This window comes from Alligator sinensis, unplaced genomic scaffold (genome assembly GCF_000455745.1).
Source record: "Alligator sinensis unplaced genomic scaffold, ASM45574v1 scaffold439_1, whole genome shotgun sequence".
NCBI classification, from domain to species: Eukaryota; Metazoa; Chordata; order Crocodylia; family Alligatoridae; genus Alligator; species Alligator sinensis.
Window position 1 is genome coordinate 1,009,311 of NW_005842523.1, and position 21,667 is coordinate 1,030,977.

A 21,667-nucleotide genomic window follows, 5' to 3' on the forward strand; every position below is an offset into this window, starting at 1 on the left:
TGGGTTTCGGCCCCGGCCCTGGGCTTCAGGAAGGCAGCAGGTGCTGACCGGCACTGTGCCTGTTGGGGCCGGGGGCAGGGAGGCAGCAGCTGTTTGTAGCCTCCTGGCTTCAGCCGGCCCTGGCTCTGGGTAGCTGCTGATAGCCACAGAGCCCGGGCTGCTCCCAGCAGGGCCTGCAGCATCCCAGCTGCCTGCTGGGAGCAGCCCAGGCTCCTGGCTGGCAGTAGCTACCTAGAGCTGGAGCCAGCTGCAGCCGGGAGGCTGCAAACTGCTGCCTCCCTGGCCCCAATGCATGCTGAGGAAAATGGCCTCTTGTGCCATGCTCGGCACGTGTGCTGGGGGTTGCCGTCCTCTGATTTATAGTCTATCTGAACAAATGTGTAACTATAAAGTATACCACATTTAAGATGTAAGGTTGAATTACTACATATTAAGTACTGTTCAGATTTGAATATTAAACAAACTAAGAAACTATTAAAATTGGTACTTGACTAGAATTTACCAGATAACAGAGAATTTCTTTATAAATGCCTACAATATTAAAAATGACCTGTAAAGTTAAAATGAAGACTGCATTAAAGCCAGTGCATGCACACTGAATTGCCCTGCAATGACATCTTCCTATCATGTCTTCTACTTCTATTTTCTCTGAAAACTGAAAGTCTGATTGCCTTGGTGTAGTGACTTTTAGTTTCACTTTACAGCTACTCGCAGGAGGCACCATGAGAAGGTAGTTACTATCGCCCCCATGATCTCCAGCAGATTATTTGAACTCTCTACCAGCCAAGGAGGTGGGAAAAAAAAGATCAGGTTACAAATCATGAATGGTTTCTGCCCATTTTCATCTGACTATCTCTGTAAGTGACACTTGAAGTTGAGCATCAATAAATTGGTATCTTCATTCTTCCACATGGACAATCCTTGAGCCACGAGCATGCTGAATATTAGAGTAGTCTGCCACATCCATCCCCATGGGCACACCCCAACCTATGTAGGAGTCGCATTAGACCATTCCCTCACCTATAAACATCACATTCAGAAGTTCATCAGTAAAGTCTCTGGATGGGTAGCACCATAAGATGTTTAGCCAGCACAGCTTGCGGTGCCAGCTTCAAAGTGCTCAGAACCACCACACTTGCAATGGTATATGCCCCAGCAGCATGTTGTGCTCCTGTATGGTCCAGAAATTCTCACACTAAAAAGTTTGACAGTACTTAGTGCGGTAAGACTTATAATAGGTTGTACAACTTACACACAAGTGTACTCCCAGGCATGAGACCACATGATCTAAGAAGGCAGACCCTAACATCATTACTAACAATAGAGGGAAGAGATGACAAAAATCACCTGCTCCATCAGCTGTTAGAGCTAATGGACTGAAGAACCAAACAGATGGAGGCTTAAGTCATAAACTGTTTGTACGTAAAGCCCTCAAGCTCCTAGAAGAGATTGGGGGTGCTGAAGCAAACCTATGGACAGCAACAGAGTGGGCCAACCACAGCAAAAGCTGCAAACTTTTATAAATGTCCAGATTGGGTAGATGGAATCTACATTCTGAGCGATGACACCAGACATTGGCTCATAGATGTGGAAGTTGATATCTGATGCCATACAAAAGAAGAAATGCTCTATAATCTGCGATATCTAATGTCACAGAATAATGAATTCTAGTGCATCTTCAGAGCCTGGGCATCAAAGTTTCTATAATACAAAGTATATTTTCTAATTTTAAATGTTTTAACATTTTATTTTTGTACAGAATAATTGAGAAAATTTGGTAAATAGGGGTACTCATTAGATATTTCTGGACTTCAGCAAATGTTTGTTTTGTCTCTATTTGTGTGAAAATTATAACTGTTTGATCAAGTGTCTAGAAGTCTACTTATAATTTTGTGTAGGCCATGGTTTGTTTGGTTTTTTTAACTGAGAACTATAATAGATTTTTTATAGACAGTAATTTGCTTAGTTAACATTTGTGTTACCTGTGCTTTTGCATTAACTCTTATTCAAATACTGATATTTTTCCCTTTAGCCCTACACTGATATCATATTGCTGTGATTGAGGTAACATTCTTTTGTTATGATAATACATCTGATAAATCTGTAGAGCACACTGGTATCACTATGCATCACTGTCAGTCTCAATTCAGTACAGGATCAAATAAGATCAGATGTGCAGCATTAATTTGACACAGTTAAAATATTATAGGAAATCTGATTTTTTTTTTTTTTTAATTTTATTTTTTTTTAAAGAAAAAACAAATGCGGAACAATTTTTTTCTAAAAATATGCTTATTGGATATATGTTTCTAAGGCCCCTGGCAGATACCTTAGTTAAAGGTATGATAGGATATGATACATGCATGGCAGGATGTGCAATTTTGGGATTGGGGATCAGATGACAATTGCACTGCACCTGCCCTGCACTGGCAAATTGAAAACTGGGTGACTGACAATCAGCTAACTGTTGGCTAGGTCTGGGGACTGCACTGCAGTCTGGGATTTGTTCCAATGTGTCCCTTACTATCTGTTCCAGACATTGGTGTTGTCCCCAGAGCTGTATGGAACAGGATTTAAAGTACCCAGCCAGGGAAGCCCTTCAGTTCACACCCTCATCCCCTACCACACCCCTGGCTGGGCTGACAGTCAGCTGATTGTCAGCTACTGACTACACATTAAATTGAGATGCCATGCAAACAAGACGTAAAATATGTTCTATGTTAGGTGTTAAACCATGTGTTCCTGCAAGGCTTAAAATGCCTGTATGTAACTTTATACACATGCCACATACATTTTAAACATACAACAGGTCTAAATTAGAAACTTTTTGATAGTGGAGCAAAGGTAGTTTGGGATAGAGTGGAGGCGTTAAATATACATAATACATAAAAAGCTCTTCTGTAGACACGTACATTAGCACAGAAGTGCTTTTGCTTCTATAGATTATTCCATTTACCAAACTAGTACGTTATACCAGAAAAAAACCTTACTTTGACTGTACAAAATGTTTCTATGAGGATTTGCTAGTAAAGCTGTAATAGGACACCTCTCCCACTATAGAGCTGCTGGTGAACTAGAATAGTGAAAATCGGTACAACTACTCAGATGTGTAAAATTACTTATGTGTAAATTAAGCATATATTTGAATATAACCTTGCATAGGGGCCTGAATAGCACATTTACTCCATGGGATAGATTAGACCAGGTGCATGGAATTGTAGCCAAAGCCTCAATTTATGTGCACAAGAAGAAGACTGAGATTACTACTTAGAGGGGACTTTTAAAGAAGTGCAAGTCCTTACAGAAATTAGTATGTACATTATCTTATCAGTATATTTTCAGTGTGAACAGTGTGGGTCAGTAACCTTTCTCATTTTTCCAAAGAAATATTTCTATGCAAAGATGCAAGTAAATATTTGACTATAAGAGAGAATTTCTAAAAATGCTGAATATTGTTATTCACTAACATCCTTAGTGAACATGGTTCACTATGCAAAGTACAAAAATAAAACACAGGTTATTGAAGGTGACTTACCTGATACTTGGATGCAGTTGTATTATTAAACAAAATAGTACTTTATTCAATTAATTTAAACTTTAAATCATCAGAGTTAATAAGAAAAGTAGCATTCTAATATTTTAATTGTGGCTGTACTGATTTTTTTTTTTTTAAAGAAGTCATTACCAAAGGATAGTTATTCATAAATTTTCTAAATCCTGTTTTTAAAAGCCTAATATATAATCCAGGATTATAGTACAAATCCTGAATATACTATTTTTGTATTTGCATTTGTTTTAATGCCATTTACTTTAGCTTAAAGTTCTTTAGTACCATATGTTCTATTACTGCAGCTTCTATTTACAAACTGAAAAAGTGAGGGGGAAATCAGATTAAAACAGCTTGTATATCATAAGCCACCAATACTCTAAGCTTTTGTGTCACTTAAACAGAAGTCCTACCTAATAATGTCACTTAATACAGCTAGGATCTGTAAATAAGGAACTGCTTTTTGTAAGTCATAGTGATAAAAAGCTGAGATACAAATCCATTTCTCAGCAACACTCCCTTGATAATCAATCACAACACACTGTTAATGCCCTGACTCTAGCTGATGCAGGAGAAATATGTTTACCTTGTGCTAAAGTGAGGTTCATTGCGGAGGTGACATGGTTTCTTCATCCTGTAACTAACTCTAGAGCTAATATAATTCTGAAGATAATGCTGCTTATTATGTTTGCAGATCTGAGAAGTGGTCTTATTCAGAGCTGTTAACTCCCAAACACCCTCTTTGTCAAATGCAATAAGAACTTATACATGAATGCTAAGAATTATTTAATGTTAATATATAATATAAATGAAGTGTGTCAAACTCATCTGGCCTGCAGGCTGGATGAGTAGTACAGGGCTGGTCCATGGACTAGAATGGGTTGTGGCCATCCCTGGGGCCTGGATCCAATGCAGGCAGCGCTTATTTAAGCCAATCCAGGACTGCACTGTATGTGGAACCCATGGAGGGCTGGTGTGGGACCCACACTGCACCTGACAACTACCCTGGAGCAGCTGGAGCAGGCACTGTGTGCAGCACAGGGCATGGAGTGGGTGCTGTGTGCAGCACAGTGCCTGGGCCCTGCACACAAAGCTGTTCCATCATGTACCACATGCAGTGTGCGAGTCATCTCTGGACCCAGGGGTGGCTATACACGTGTTCCATGGTGCAGTGGGGAGGGGCAGCTCTCAGGAGCTGCTCTCATTAAGGAGCCTGTAGTGTCTTGTATATTCAGCGTCCTGCACTTCAAAATGGCAGTGAGGGTGCTTTAACAAAAGCTGGTTCAACTAGCTGTAGTTAAAGCACCCCCACTATTTTGAAGCGTAGGGAAGCTATATACATGTGATGCTGAGGCATCGATAATTGAGTCTGCTCTGACGCATGTTAATTTGTACATGTCGGAACGGGTGGCAGGCATGTGTATAGGTGCCCAGGGATAGCACCAGAGGCCAGGTGATGGAGCTCCCAGTCAGATAAGGCCTGTAGTCTGTATCTTTCACACCCCTGATATAAATAATGTAATGCATTGGCAGAAGGCAGAGAAAGGTGACACTTGAAAAACTAACTTGTTCAGAAAGGCATGAGCTTCTATAGGTTACAATCTTTATCAAATGCTATTAATGGACTTTCAGAGAGCAGGGTACTAAACAGAAATAAATAAAGTAATTTAAATATAAAGAAGTACAGGAAGAAGAGGTTCTGCATGATTGGAAAAGGGCAAACATAGTGCCCGTATTTAAGAAAGGGAAAAAAGGAAGATCCAGGGAACTACAGACCAGTCAGCCTCATGTCAGTCTCTGGAAAAATCATGGAGTAGCTCCTCAAGGAATCCACCTCAAAGCACTTGGAGGAGAAAAGGTGATTAGGAACAGTCGGCATAGATTCACTGCGGGCAAGTCCTGCCTGACCAACCTGATTGCCTTCTGTGATGAAATGACTGGCTATGTGGATGTGGGGAGATGAGTGAATGTGGTATACCTTGATTTTTAGGAAGGCTTTTGGTACGGTCTTCCACAACATTCTTGCAGGCAAGCTAAGGAAGTATGGGCCAGCTGGATGAATGGACTGTAAGGTGGATAGAAAACTGGCTGGAGCATTGGGCCCAGAGGGTAATAATTAATGGCTCGATGTCTAGTTGGCAGCCAGTAGCAAATGGAGTGTCCCAGAGTTTGGTCCTTGGGCTGGTTTTCTTCAATGTCTTCATCAACGACCTGGAAGATGGTATAGAGTGCACCCTCAGCAAGTTTGCAGATGACACTAAGCTGTGGGGAATAGTAGATAAGCTGGAGGGTAGGGCTAGGATTCAGAGTGGCCTAGACAAATTGGAGGATTGGGCCAAAAGAAATCTCATGAGGTTCAACAAGGACAAGTGCCAAATCCTGTACTTAGTATGGAACAATCCCATGCATGACTGGCTGGGCAGCAGCTTTGCAGAAAAAACCTGGGGGTTATTTAGATAAGAAGCTGAACATGAGCTAACAGTGTGCCCTTGTTGCAAAGAAAGCTAATGGCATATTGGGTTGCATTGGTAGGAGTGTTGCCAGCAGGTCAAGGGAAGTGATAATTCCCCTCTATTCAGCACTGGTGAGGCTACATCTGGAGTACTGTGTTCAGTTTTGGACTCCCCACTACAGAAAGCATGTGGACAAAATGGAGAGAGTCCAGTGGAGGGCAGCAACAAGGGTGAGGGGGGCTGGGGGATATGACTTCTGAGGAGAAACTGAGGGAACTGGACTCTAGAGAAGAAGAGACTGAGGGGGGATTTAATAGCAGCCTTCAGCTACCTGAAGTGGGGTTCCAAAGAGGATGGAGCTAGACTGTTCTCAGCGGTGGCAGATGATGGAACAAGGAGCAATGGTCTGAAGTTACAGCAAGGGAAGTTTAGATTAGATATTGGGAAGAATTTCTTCACTAGGAGGGTAGTAAAACACTGGAACAGGTTACTCAGAGAGGTGGTGGAATCTCCATTCTTGAAGGGTTTCAAGACCCAGCTAGATAAAGCTTTGGTTGGGATGATCTAGTTGGGGATGGTCCTGCTTTGAGCAGGGGTTAGGACTAGATGACCTCCTGAGGTCCCTTCCAGCCCTAATTTTCCATGATTCTAAGAAAAGGATAGGGGAAAGGGGCACTGGTGAGAGAAGGGAATGTGGATTAAAGCAATCAAAAGGAATAAACAAATTAGTTACCCCGCCCATGGATGTAAGGGTTATAAAAGTTAGTCCAGGTAATGGGATAAGAATTTTGAATATTTGTTGAGGCCATACTTAACACAGTCCAGCCCATGGAAGAATTTTATTCTGCAATTTTGCATTCAAGTCAGTTTCTCAATTTTTGTTGTTTAAGAACAGCTACTCCAAGGTCAGTGATGGAATGTCCAGGGTGGGTAAGGTAGCCTGCCATTTGTATCTTTCTGGAATTGATGTCTGATGGGTGTTAATTCATTCTACCCAGGCTATCCAATGTAGACAGCAGAGTAGTACTGTCAGCGGGTGATGGTACATTATATTGGCAGAGGAGGAGATAAATGAACTCCAGATGTTATAATCCATGTTATTTGCTCCAGTTATAACATGGTCTGTGTTGATTTTCATAGATTTCATAGACATTAGGGCTGGAAGGGACCTCGGAAGATCATTGAGTCCAGCTCCCTGCCCCAGAGGCAGGAAGTCAGTTGGGGTCATAGGATCCCAGCAAGATAAATGTCTAAATTTATCTTGAAGGCGTTCAAACTAGGTGCTTGAACCACCTCCGATGGCAGGCTATTCCAGACCTTGGGGGCTTGGACAGTAAAAAAAATTCTTCCTTATGTCTAGCCTGAAACAGTCTTGCAGGAGTTTATAACCATTCAACCTTGCCATCCCTTGGGGCGCTTTGGTGAACAAACGTTCCCCCAGATCCTGGTGAACACCCCTGATAAATTTATGGGTGGCCATCAGATCACACCTGAGCCTGCGCTTTTCCAGGCTAAAGAGCCCCATGGCTCTCAGCCTGTCATCGTAAGGTCTGTTTTCCTGACCTCTGATCGTGTTCATGGCTCTTCTTGATGTGAAGGCACAGCTGGCATCTGGATCTGGAGAGAAGCTGCTGCCTTGGTGACAATAGGATTTAGGTAGTCTGATGCTGGAGACACATTGTTTGAAATTAGGGGTTTCTGCCTGTAATCAGGGCAGGCTTGTCTCCTAAGGCTACCTTGAAATGATCATCACTTTCCAGGAGGGGTTGAAAGTCATTCCATGTGTTCAAACAGGATCGTGGGTGACAACAAAAGAAATTCTGTTGTCTTTGTCACAGGGTTGGTATTGTAGCAGGTTAGAGCAGGGTCCAAGTATGGCTCCGTTGATTTGAGTGGCTACAGTTTTGGGATTGTATTGTAAGAGTAGGAATCCCTGCTTCAGATTTCTAAGGTGTGCATCCCAGTTGGTGGGATCAGACCAAATATAGTTCTAACAAAACTATAGATGATGGATCTAGTGGTATGCCCAGGATGAAAGCTGGTGGTGTGGAGGTAGCTGTAGTGGTTGGTTGGTTTCCAGCTGGCATCCTGTCTTGCATCTTGGATCTCTCAACAAATGTATCTGTTGTCAAGTATCAGGTGGTAACCCTTTCATCAATATTTTCTTGGCTAAGATGAACTGGCTCACAATTTTTGACTTTCAGAGTAGTTATTTACATTTCCCTTTGGCAACCAGTCTCACTCGCAGGTAATTTTTAAATTCCGTGTTTCACAAATGTCATTATCAGTTCAGAGTTTTATCCTTTGGTCTTTGTGGCTTGTCTGCATTGGTAGTGTGCCCTGGGCAGGGAACAGAAATCAGTCCATTAGTCTCTCTGCTCAGTTGAAGAGACTGCATAGGTATGGTTGCAGTGTAAGGCTTTGGTCCTGTGAAATGATGCCTGGAAGGACTGGAAATGGAAGTGATGGTTTGATTGAAAATGCATTGGGTCTGAGAACTAAAGTAGACTTGCTCGTGCAGGAAGTGATATTTGGGCTTTTCCTGATGTATGAGAACTCTGAGGATGGTGGAAAAATGTAGTAGCTGTCCTTTTGAAACTCACTCACTGCACCTTGCATTTACTATTCAATGGATAAATAGATAAATGACACTGGAGCAGTCTTTGCCCCATTAGAAGCTTGGCCCAAGGTAGAACCCATGTTGCTGATCCACATATCCTGTGGCTAAGTCTCCTCCCCCTGACTGCACATACAGGCCCAGGAGGTGGTCTGCCCAGTGGGCCCACTTTAAGAGGAGAGCAGAAGAGGCATCTTGATGATGCTTGACCTCTGGCCTAATGGCTAGAACACTGCTTAGAAGTAGCGGGTGCAGGGGCAAGCCCCTTCTGAGTGGGTCTGGGAGAACTAGATCTCCTACTCCCTGGGCAAGTGCCACAACCACTAGACCAGGGGCCAGTGACCTTTATAACTTGTGGACTGGAACAATCATGCTTCAGTCCAGCAGGGGCTGGGTGGCTTCAGCAGCGTGTCAGCGGAGGGGGAGTGTTTGTCTGCACCTGTGCTGTCCCAAGTCTCATAAGCCACATACACTTATTCTGAAAGCCACTTTATTTTAACTTTCTAAAACAATTCTGTGCTGGAAATCTTAGTGTTTTGCAAGAGGCAAGGATTTTTGTGGGTGACTGTCTGTTACTGGACTGATTGCACAGTTGGGATAGACTTAGGCAAGAATGCATTGCATTAAAATGTTTGTCTAAGTCTACCCCACAATGCAATGAGTCCAACAAAAGATAACACCCACAAAAATCCTTGCCTGTTGCATTTCCTGGCTATAACATCACTTCCCTTCCTTTTTGTACTTTTGGCAGTATAAGGGAAGGGCTATTTTCTACTCAGATGCAATTAGGAATGGGGTTTGAATTGATTGTTCTCTTATATGTTAAATACGCTTCCTTTTTCCACACTGTACTAGGGCTTGTGTGACAGAGGGGACAGCATCTCTCAGGTTTCTAGGTTTAGCAACCACTATTCCATTATGGCCACTTCTCTGATCAAGAGTCCTTTGAGCTAGATTTTTGGTCTACTGTAGTTGTAGAATACATCCTGGTACTTCTAGTGCCCCATACCAAGGGGGAAAATGTCAGTATGCATTTCCTGCTCCACAATTTCTTCTCAACTTTAGCCATGTACTGTATGCGACTTCAAGGAAGAGGAGGAGGAGGGCAGGATGCTAGTTGAGTATATGGATAACACATCTAAAAAAACCCTCCAGTTACTGGTAAGTAACTTCTCTTTCACCTTTGACTGATTGTTTACACCCACATCCTTGTTTTGGGTTAGTTTAAACCAATGCTAACAGACTTTGAGGTAGCTATCAAAATTCCTGTCAGGCTAGGGACACAAACTGGTTTAAGTGATCAGAAACTGGTTTAAACCTGTAACAGAACAGATGTTCAGCTCACATAAACCAGTTTGGAAATGGCTAAAACCAGTTTAAGATAAACCTGGTTGAATGTGGTATCAGACTTAACTGATTTGGCTCAAACCGGTTTATTCGATGTCTGTCCCAGACCCCTTGCTGGTTTAAATTCAATCAGAGTCCCCCAGCATCCTGGCATGTTCTCTGGGCTGGGCAGGGCTCTCTGCCGACAGGGCTGCCCCCTCCCCTTTACTCCCTGGCTGCAGCTCTGGCAGTCTCTGCAGGTGTCTGCCTGGCTTCTGCTCCCCAATTCCCCTCCCCGCTCTCTGCTAAGCAGACATTCCCCCATCCCGGCTTTAGCTAGCAGATCACATGCTGTCTACCTCTGAGCTGTGGCACGTGGGACAAAGGCAGAATCAACAGGTAGCTGGTAATGTCCCTTTGTTTCTTTCTTAATGGGCTGATAAACACTGAGTTAGGGGTAATAAACATTCCCTTTTGGGCTGCTCAGGAGCAGGGGGAACCCCTTCCTAATCATAGTGTCCTGCCGCAGCCTGGCCATGCCCCCCACCTCAGGTCAGCTCTCTGGAAGGGAAGGGGGGGCTGCTCTAGCATCCTTTGGCTTCTAGCCTGAGCCACTGCAGGCATGTGCTGGCATTTCCTCAGGCCAGAGGGGATGTCAGTACTATTACAGACCAATTCAGCCTAGCCAGGTTAGACTAACCTGCAAGGATTGAATCAATTCAGGCGCAGGCTTTTTGAATGTCTCTTTCCCTAGTATAGATGAAAAGTGTCTGAAGGATTTTGTGATTGTATAATACTTGTTTAGAGGTGCATATCGAGGTGGCAGGTCTACAAATGTCTGTTGCATGGGAAAACCGTAGAAGTCGTCTGGGCTTTAGTGAAATTTGGGGTGACTGTGGAGGACAGTTCTACCTCAGCAGCATCAACAAGGCTCAGACTGATACCCAGTCTCTGTAGATATTGCTGTGCCTTTAGATCTCTTGGCTATGGAAACGCCATTAAAATCTCCTGAGTGTCCTTTTATGTACCGTTTTGTATGTACTTTTTTACATCAAGTACAAGACATCTCAGTGAGCTGTCAGGTATACTTTGTCCAGTCTGTTGGACAGGTCTCCATTTTAAACTTCAGTAGCTACTCTTTAATCTAGTTGCAACAGAAGGCTGATCAGGACTCTCTTTTTTTGCCAGACACCAGCTAGAGAATTTTGGTATCTCAACCAGGTAAATGGAGTCCTTTGTGTTCTGTTGTGACTCTTCATGTGTCCTGGGAAGAAGTAGAAGATTCCAGGAAGCATTTGAGGATATTTCTAGGGAAGTTGTTAAAACTACTTGCTCCTCAGCACCAAAAACAAGTAGGGATCCCTTCACTTTATATGGTACAATTTGTAACTTTGGCTGCCTGCTTATACAAGTGGAAATCATGCATACATAATGCAGAGTTCTGAACTAGCTATTATGACTCAGGAAAGAGAACTTGGAGTCACTGTAGTTAGTTCTCTAAAAATGTTAGCTCAGTGTACAGTGGTGACTCAAAAAGCCAATAAAATGTTGGGCGTCATTCAGAAGGGAATTTGAAAATGTCATCATGCCATTATACAAATCTGTGGTGTGCAGAGATGGGCAATCAAAATGATCAGGTACCAGAAGTTGCCATACCAGGAATGACAAAAAAGCCTAGGACTTCAGTTTGGAAAAAAGGCTGGGGGCGGGATATGATAGAGGCCTATAAAATCATGAAGGGTATGGACCAAGTGACCGGGGAACTGTTGTCCATCAAGTCCCAGAACACTAGACTGAGGGGGCACCCATTAACAGAATACAATAATAGGAGACACAAGGTTCCTCAGTAATGGACTGCCACAAGGCTCAATACTCACACCAACACTCTTTAATGTATACACAAGGCGATATGCGGCCAACAGTCATGCAGATGTGTGTATGTGGATGACCTTGCTTTAGCAACACAAGCGGTCACCTTCAATGACATCAAGTCCACCTTGAATGAGTACCTGAATACCATGGAGGAATATTTTCAGAAATGGAGATTCAAGCCAAATCCCAACAAAACAAGTCACTGCATTCCATCTTGATAACAGGAATGTTAAGTGTACCCTGAAGGTAACTTTCTGTAGCAACACTGCAGCACGACCCGACTCTGTCTTATCTCAGAGTGGGGCTGGATCGTGCGTTAACCGTCCATGACCACCTAAAGAACCTAAAGGTCAGCTGTCAAGACAAAGATAAAGGTCAATTTGGTCTAGTAATTGGCAAGCACAAGCTGGGCAGCATCAGCATTACAGACATCAGTGCTGGCCCGTGCATACTCCATAGCTGAGTACTGTGTAGTGGTATGGACCAGAAGCAGTCACACTCAACTGGTTGACATCCAATTGAACTCTGCAATGCAGTGCATCACTGGAACCCTCAAGTTGGCCCCAACACCTTGGCTGCCTATGCTGCTGTACATTGCTCCCCTACCCATTCATCCATGAGCAGCACCTCTATGGAAAGTCCTGAGAATTAAGGAAAAGAAATGTCTCCCCATCCACCAGGACTTCAACAATGCCCCTCACTATCGCCTAAAGTTGTGCAAGCCCTTCTGGATTTACACATTTCACTTTTAACATTGTGACTTCAACCCTGATGAAGCTTGGAAAACTGAATGGAGTTCACAAGAAGTCCCAAATAAACATGTTGTGCTAGATCCAATGCAGAAGGTCTCTAGCTTTGATCTCCCACAATGCTCATGGGGAAACTCTAAACCACATGCACACAAGCCATGGGAGGTGTGGATATTTGATGCAGATCTGGAAAATTAAAAACTCTGCAACTGCGGTCTCCCAGAACCATGAAACATAACGACTCAATACCTGATCCACAGATATGAAGGGAGGTATCACAGTGGTACACTCAGCTGCAATTGTCTGGCTCAGCCACCTAAATGTAAAATTATAATTGCTGTTCTGTATCTACATCAGTTATATGAAAGAAGAAGAAAAGGAAACATTTAAAACTAACAAGAGAAAGTACTTTTTTATTTAACACACGGTTCATTTGTGGAACTAATTGGCCCAGGAGGTGGTAGAGACATAGTATGGCCAGCTACCCTTTTTTGTTAGTAGAAGTGAACTAAAGATGAAGTTATAGGGTGGGTATAAAAATACTTTGCCTTTCTGGGAGGCAGTGGATGTCTTTTATCATTCTAGCAGTTGGGAACAGGTACACCGGTGTCTGGCAAGTTATTTTGGAAGGCTCCACAATGTCCTCATTGATTGGCAGGGTCATCTGTGTTGTACTGGAGGCTGTTACACAACCTGTGTGAGGACTCACTGACTGCTCTAAGGAAAGGTGAAAGGCCTGTTTTTCACATAGCACATCAGGTCCTGAAATCCCCTAAAATAATCCATGGAATGGATGAAAGTAGGACACGGTTGGATTAGTCTCCTGAAAATCCCCTATCACAAACTTGGATCTTGAGAAATCCTCTCCATCTGTGGAACAGACAGGTAGCTCACCCAGAGGAACAGAAGAACGGCATGTTGGACAGCAGGAACTATTCCCAAACACATAGAAAAGTTGGAAAAATGAGAGCTAGTCAGCAGCCTGTGGGAGCTGTGGCTTCAGTGGAGTGGGGGTTTTGCCAGTACTATGCCGCAGCTGAGAGGTGGAGACTTTGGCAGAGGCAGACTTTGTCTGTATCACAGCTAGGCAGTGGGGGTTTTGGCATTGGGGTTTTGGCTTTGCCCCTCAGCTGGGTGGTGTGGGGGCTTTATCAGAGTGGGGCTTTGCTTGCACCATGCCACAGCTCTTTCTCCTGACTGGCAGGGAGGTGGTGGCAGGGAGTGGTGGCAGCAGCCAGACCTAAGTGTTAGTCCACCTCATACCTGAGCTGCGTCATTCTGACTGGAAAACTTTGCTTGACCTCTGCACTAAGGCAACATCAAAAGGGGATACATGGGAACCTGGAGGCCACCAGACAAGCAACAATGGGGCTTATGAGGACACCTTTAAAGACCAAGATGCCCTTTAGTTTAAAGGACAAGACACTCAAGAGTCACAGACTGGATGGAATGGTACCTTTAGACCCACACACAGACTCTGACAATTGAACCTATATGGCAACTGAAACCACAGATGGATCCAGGTATGATGGTGGACTTCTGAATAAAATGTCACTGGGACTGGCCAGCGTGAAACTTGGTTCTGATTGTAATACAAAGGAACTCAGTGCTTTCTAGTCCAAGTTTGTCAAAGCCATCTGGCCCCACAGTTCGAATAAGCAGTGTGGTTCACGGGCCAGATGAATGTTGCAAGACTGGCCCTGCAGGATGGATCAGGCCCCTGGACTGCCCTCTCATACTCTCTGCCACCTCCTCATGCTAGCTCCAGTGCATGTGGCACTTGTCCAGCTGTTCTGGGACTGTTACTGTGGTGCCCATGAGGGTCAACCTGAGATCCATGCTGCATGTGGTGTCTGGCCTGGAGGGGCCATGGTGGGCACTAGGTGCAGCACATCCCAGATCAGCTCGGGCAGGCACCTGGTGTGGGTTCTGGACTGGCCAGGGTGGGCACTGCGTGCAATCTGTGGGTCAATTTCTGTCCCAGGGGCAGCCCTGGAGGCCAGAAGAGGATTTTGTGACTAGAGCCAGGGTGGCAAAGGTAAGTCTTTGCCACCCTGGCTCTAGTCACAAAGTAAACCTCTGAGAGAATAACAGTACTACGCTGTGTAATTCAGTGCCAGCAGTTCCGTCATAATTTATCCTGGTGTAGCCAGAGCGCTAAGGCTATTCATTTCTGGACTTTTCAGTAATGGATTGAAGGCTATAGTGGAGCAAGAACATGCTGCTGAAGCGAGCAGCATCAGAACCTCTGCAAACCCCAGCAGTAATGTTATGAGCCCATGGAGTCTGACTTAAATAGATGAAATGTTAATGAAGCATCAAACCTTTCTCTAGAAACTCCTGGAACCAGAGATGTAACGGAGCAGAAGAAGTTTCAACTAGGATTGTAGGACACAAGGAGGACCTGACAAGAATGCTTCATCTCCAGCCAGAAAGTGCAGAGGAATTGAGATGGAGGAAGTGTGCGCTGCCTTTTTTTTCCCCAGCACACGGGACAAGGAAAGTTTGCATGTTATAGCAAGTATCTTCAATCGAGAGCCACACCCAAAGTGAGGAAGTGTATATAGATAATCACTGCAAGGACTAATACATACTTTATAGTGGGAAAAGATCATAAATTTTATTCTTTTGCAATTTTGGAAGAAAAAATGGAAGAATACATTCCACTTGAAAGTCTATCTAAGTCTATTGCAACTGTGCAATTGGTCCACTAAAAATATCATCCACAGAAATCCTTGCCCTTCTCTCATTTCCTGGACCATCATGGCTACATTACTCCAGTACCTTCAGAAGTACATAGAATTTAAGTTAAATCCCTGTTCTGTGTGTTAAACATTAATTAGATTTTTGAGTAGGACAAATCTGCAGTATTCTTCACTTATTTACTACATCCTCAGTTTCTAATTCTTACATTACATTACATTACATGAATAGAACCAACTGAGCTTATATTAAATGATTATTGATATCAGACTTCTAAGGCATGGATTTTTGCCAGTCAAAATAATGCAGAAATTTTAAAATTGATTTCCAAAATATTGGGTTTTACGCTTTGTATTAATTTGTCATTGAGTTTTATTCCACCTGACATTTATTATGAACAACCTGACACTTATTTATGAACCTTTAAGTCCAAAAGAAAGATATGCTATTCAGTAGTAAATACTGTACATTCACTATGCTATGTAGTACCTACTTGTGGTTCTGCAATAAATAAAGGATTATGGGAAAAAAATCAAGTTTGTAAGACCTGAAATGTTCAGGGCTTAAGCAGAATCTTTGCACTTCTATGTCGTATGCTTTTTCTTAATTAGATGCAATTTACTTAAATACATTTCAATAGTATGTAGTAAACTTGTCATTTGATATTGTAGGTTCTTTCATCATATTTCACTTTAATCAAGAAAGGTAACACCTGTGGTTTATTCACAAAAGCTGCTTTTGTTAAATGAACACCCGCAGGCAATGAAGCAATTATGTTTGTTTCTTGTACCAAAGTGGGAGGCACTTAAATAAACCACAGTAGGGATAGATGAGAACTTGGAGATTTTATTCTTTTGTCCAGCGCTCAGATTAGTTCTTATCATAGCTCAAGAAGGAAGCCTTTGCACTGAAAAGAAAAAAAAGTTGGAATAATTTAGGATTCTTTTTAAATGTAAACCTTTGATATTGCTTGAGGTGATTGGAATACTGGTAACCTTAGGAAAGGTCAAACTTGAACCACTCTAAACTGATTGCAGTACTGTACCCTTTGAAAAGCACAGACTATACAGAATTGTGGAAAGAAAATTCAATAAATACTATAATTATATCATTTGTTACCTTTATGTTTTAGAAAAAATAAAGTATCCAGACAAAAATAGCAATCAGTTAAGGCAATGATTATTACTTTTTTTATTTTAAAACCTAAACGATTGATTCTGTCTTCTTCAATGTAGTAGTTACTTTTTGCCTATTCCCATAGAATTAGAATACAGACACCTCATGTACAGATGTGAAATTACAGAGACTACTTGGAACCAAAGTGACTCAGTGTGAATAAAGGTGATATAATCTGCACCTTTGTGATCCTTCCACTTTTGTCTGTTTGTATAACTGTATTTACATATTAGGGGTTTATACATAAAGGGTAAAGTTTATATTACAGCTGTCGAACAATCAAAAAAATTAATCGCAATTAATTGCGAGATTAAAAAAAAGTTACAATAAATTGCAATTTTAATCATGCAGTTAACCAATAATAGAATCCCAATTTATTATAAATATTTTGGATGTTTTTTCTATATTGTGAAAACTCTTGACCTGCAGCCCCCTGGCACGGCCGGTGCCCCTCACTCCTAACCTGTAGCCCCCAGTTCCCACCCAGCAGCATCTCCTTGGGCTGCACAGCCCCCTACCACCCTCCAAGGGCCCCCCACCCTGTTCTCCTGTTGGAGGGGCAGGCACCTTGCCCTGCCCTGCCCTGCCACAGCCCCAGTGCCCGGATAGCTTCCCCCAGCGCTGGCAGGCACCCACTCCCCCTGACACATGTACACAAACCCTAGACAGTCCCCATGCCTGGCCCTCCAACCCCTCCATCCCCCACACACTTACCTCCATCCAGCTGCTGAGTCTGCTCCCAGGACCCTGCTTGGCTGCTTGTTGGCCGTGTGTGTGTGTGTGTGTGTGTGTGTGTGTGGTGTGGGGCCGCTTTTACCGCAGCACACAAGCAGGCACGCAGCAGTGAGGGGAGAGAGGCTGCTTTTTCCGCAGCACGCAGGCAGGTGCACAGCAGCGAGGGGGACGGCCCGCTTTCTCTCCAGCACTAGTAGTGATTAACACACGTTAAAAAACCCTGTAAAAACATTAATGGGTTAATCACATGCGTTAACTGCGATTAATTGATAGCCCTAGTTTATATTGCATGTTAGTACAAAACATATATATATATATACACACACACACACACACACACACACATTCATATATATATATCACACACACACACATATATATATATATATATATATATATATATATATATATGAATGTATATAAATAATTCTGTAAACTCTCTTGTTTTGTAAACCTGCTAACTCGGTATGCCTTTTAACGCCATGTTTCCACTTATTTTGCCATTTTTAAGTGATGGCCCACTCAGATTGACAAACCTTTTTCTAGTGTAGACAGAGTTATAGCAACATAAAAATGTTTATGGCAGTATAGTTTATTTTGGTTTGGCTACGGATATAAGCTTTGCCAATGTAAAGCCTATTATACTGGTACATCTGTTGCTTTTGAGAGCTTTAATGGTATATCTTTGTTGGCAGAAATTCATGCAGGGGATCCATATAGCCTTTAATACTCGAAGCGTAGATCAGGGCTAAAATGGAAAAGGGCCACATACAGTCATTACATTTCATCGCAGCTGTCCTAGTGGAAAACATGTGTACAGGCATTCACCCAATTCCTCCCAGAACAAAAATGGCCATCCCGGGAGGAAAATATCCCATCTCCAACCAGGTAGAAGTCACCCCTGGGTTTCTCCTAGGAGAATGAATGCCTGTACACTTCTCTGCCTCTTGATTCGTCGCCGGGACTAGAAGGAGTTAAGTGGCAGGGAAAAGTTCCCTATACCTTCCAGGACCAGGGTCACCCTGGTCTGGAGAAGAAGGGGAGACCAGCTGCGGATCACCTCCTCCTGGTCCTGGGAAGAGTCGAGCATCAGGGAAAATTTTCTGTGCTTTCCAGAGAATAGGGTCACCCTGGTCTGGAGAGGGTGAGGGGTGGTGGTTGAGGAAGGTAGGGCTACCTGATCCTGCCCCTCCTGTAGACAGAGAGGAGGGAAGGAGCAGCTGCTGCTTGCTTCTGACCTCCTCCTCACACTGGGGCACACTGGGGAGAGGAGCAGGCAGGGGGTTTTGCCCCACTGCTCCAGTCCCCCAGGATTAGGAGGCACAGAGCAGCCACTATTCCTCATGCTTTTCCCAATCTGGTATCACCCAGCTTTAAGGAAGATGCAAGGAGTGGGGGCAGTTGCAGGCTGAATGTCTGTACTGCTCACTCTCCCAGTAACATTTCTAGCAGAAATTTTCCACTGTTCAAAATAAATGCCTATTGGTGGCCAATCTAAAATACGATCAATGGAAATATTAAATAGTTGGTTATACTCCACGCTCTTGTGTTCGAATCAAATTTCTTCTTTAAAAAGCACTATTATAATAAAAAAAAACTTGCTTTGTGTAATAATAATGAATATAGGTTTCATAGCTTGAATGTTGGGTTTTATATTTTCGATTACTGCATGTGTAACTCATTTTGTCAGAGATGGCTAAGAGCCTGAGATTCACCACCTGCAGTTAGCAAAAAAAATAGTGGTGTGACTCTTATACCTTTCTCATTAGATAGTTTTTGGTGCTAGCTGTTAGTTGGTATATAGAGCACTTTGAATATTCTGCTATGAGAATGCAGTTTTATAGACTTGATAAAATTTTTTTGCCCTATTTGATCAAAGAGCTATTATACATTTAGTACTGATGTTATAGACTAGAATGAGCACAAGCTTGTTGCTACAGGGGTTACACGGTACTAGAATGTTCTGCCTTTTTTAAGGAGACAGAGTTAGGTCCTGATTCTTCAAAGATTAATCCAAATAATTTATAGCATATGAGTAAACCCACTGAAATCAACAGGATTGCTCAGTGTGCCATGCTAAGCACGTGTATAAACCTTTATAGGTCTGGGGCTTTCGCCTTTATTTTCTAAAAAGTATAATCTACCTTTCTTTCTCTCTCTTTTTTTTTTTTTTTTAAATGAATGATTATGGCCTGTCACCAGTATTTGGCTTTACATTTTCATCTAATTCATGTGATTTTTACTGCTTGTTTTAATTCTAGGTTGTAGTGAAATGCCTTAGATGATGGACAGGCACCATACAAAGGTATTATACTGTATTATCTGTAGATGAGTCATACATTTTGACAGTAGTCTTAAAGACAGTTTTAAAGATGTAGGGTCCTGTTATGTTTCCTGGAAGGATTTGTAAAAGTTACCACAAATTGTGTATCTCATTGTGGAAGAATACTCTTTATTGCACTTATTATGCCTAGTACGCAAACTATTATAACTAGTGAATTGCATTTATAGTACTATATAGGCAATAAATGGGCCAGAGATGGCATAATTTTTGTTCAGGAACACACAAGTATGTGAAGGATTAGGGATATTTGTGCAAATCTTTGTTATGAGTGGCTGAAGCCCTCATTTCACTCTTTATATTGCTAATGAAGGTTTGGCTGTCTACTCTGGCCATATGTCAGGAAAAGTAAAAAAGCATGGTAACCAGTGAAATGGGGCAAAGGATAGAGGCTGGTGGTGTCTTGGTGATCAAACAGTGTTGCAGTAGAGGAGTGAGGCTATTTCAGGACCCAGCATGATTAAGGCTTTGCTCTTTTGTTTCATGAGGGTTTTTGCTTCTTTTCATAGCTGCATGGGGCCACAGCCAATCATGCCTGTTACTTTTTGTTCTTGATGTTAGGATACTTCTTTCAAATGACAGTAGTTTGATGTGCCATTTGTAGCTCTGGGTGATGTTGTATTGTAAACTTTGCACCAGGAAGGTCATTTCACCCATTTGCACTGCAGTATTGCAGCATTGGATCTGAAAGTAAATTATGGATCAGAGAGATGTGGATACAGTGAATACTGTGGGTAGGAATGGCATGGGTTTTTGCAGAGGATTATATAAAGCAAAATTATAGCATCACATGTGAAGGAAGCGTGTCTGCACATTCTGAAGTCTCAACCCATCAAAACTCGCTTTGCATATGTTGCATGGGATGTTCTACGCCGGGGTTACCAACCTGCAGCACGAGTGCCACAAGTGGCATGGGTAGCTCGTGTGTGTGGCATGCATCAGATCAGGGAGGGGACAGGCAGCACAGTTGCAGATAGGGCAGGAGAAAGAAAACAGAGTAGTAGGTCAGGTAAGGAGCACAGGGCAGGAAGTAGAAAGCAGATCAGGGGATTGGGCAGGGGGCATGGAACAGGAAGTAGAAGGCAAAGAAACAGATTGAGTAGATCAAGGGGATTGGAGTGGCACTCAGAAGCTGCAGGGCTAATTTGTTGCTCACCTGCTGAAAAGGTTGGCTCCCACTGTTGTATACAGATCATTTGGACCCAAGAGAGAAATGTGATTCAGTTCTTTTCTGACTTCTTCCTTGATTTAGTACTCTTCAAGTCGCATAAATCTTTCGTCTTTTACTGAAGATTTCCGTGGAGAGGAGCAGTTATTTGTGGAGCTGCTTGGTAGCATTTTTCCCCTTTAACTGGCTGGAAACTGCAGTTGACTATGTATAAACAGTTCACTGACTTAAGTTTTAGGTGGACAGAAATGTTATTGCTACATATTTCCCAGTGGGTGTAGTTTTAATGTATTCACTTATGTAGTCTACCAGTCAAGATTATTTCAGAAATAATGTGATGTCTGTCTTAGCTGTTTTGATGATGAGTTCACTCCTACTGGCATATTTCCGTGGATCTCAGTGTAGTCTTTTACTTTTTTCTCAGGTGAATCTATACATTGTTTTAATTAGTTAAGGTAATTTTATCTCAGTCAAGGCAGATTTGATAATAATAACTTTCTTTTAAAAAGTGGTAAGAGACTTTATTTGAGGCGTATGTTAATGAAAGTTAAATGTAGAGCTGCTTCCTCTTTCATGCTTCCCAGATGTTCTCTAGACTAGTCTTGCTCTATTTGTTGGCTTCCATTCAGTTTCTGACTGGAGCAGCTATCCAAGGTAGTAGAATTATGCTATGTGGTTAGCTATTTTTGAACTTGCTATATGCAGGGCAGTAAAGTTTGGACCCTACCTGTTTAGTAGTGTAATGTAGATGCCCATTTTCTGTTGTATACATTTACTTTCTGCCAGGTAGGTATTTATCATCTTTCTGTTATACCTTGCACATTTAACATTTATGCAGATGAGACTAAAATTAAGAACACATGTTCATTTATCTAATTATAGTTGTGTACACACAAGGATGTAGCAGTGTTTCACATGGTTGGCCACTTCAAGTAAACATTGGTGCGTGGGGAGTTTACATGTCCTTAATCAGTTTATGG

General features: G+C 42.5%; 1 protein-coding gene and 1 pseudogene across 4 annotated transcripts in view; both read left to right on the forward strand.

The window, feature by feature from the left end:
* Positions 1 to 21,667, forward strand: part of IMMP1L (inner mitochondrial membrane peptidase subunit 1) — a 62,946-nt gene that overhangs the window by 33,313 nt on the left and 7,966 nt on the right. The window contains exon 6 of one of the 4 annotated variants that reach the window (XR_003095899.1): positions 19,440 to 19,483. The exons of the other annotated variants lie outside the window; for them this stretch is intronic. The gene's annotated coding sequence lies outside the window, so the exon portion shown is untranslated. The remainder of the gene's footprint in view (positions 1 to 19,439; positions 19,484 to 21,667) is intronic. 4 annotated transcript variants of the gene reach the window in all.
* On the forward strand, positions 20,774 to 20,825 carry LOC112551606 (annotated as a pseudogene).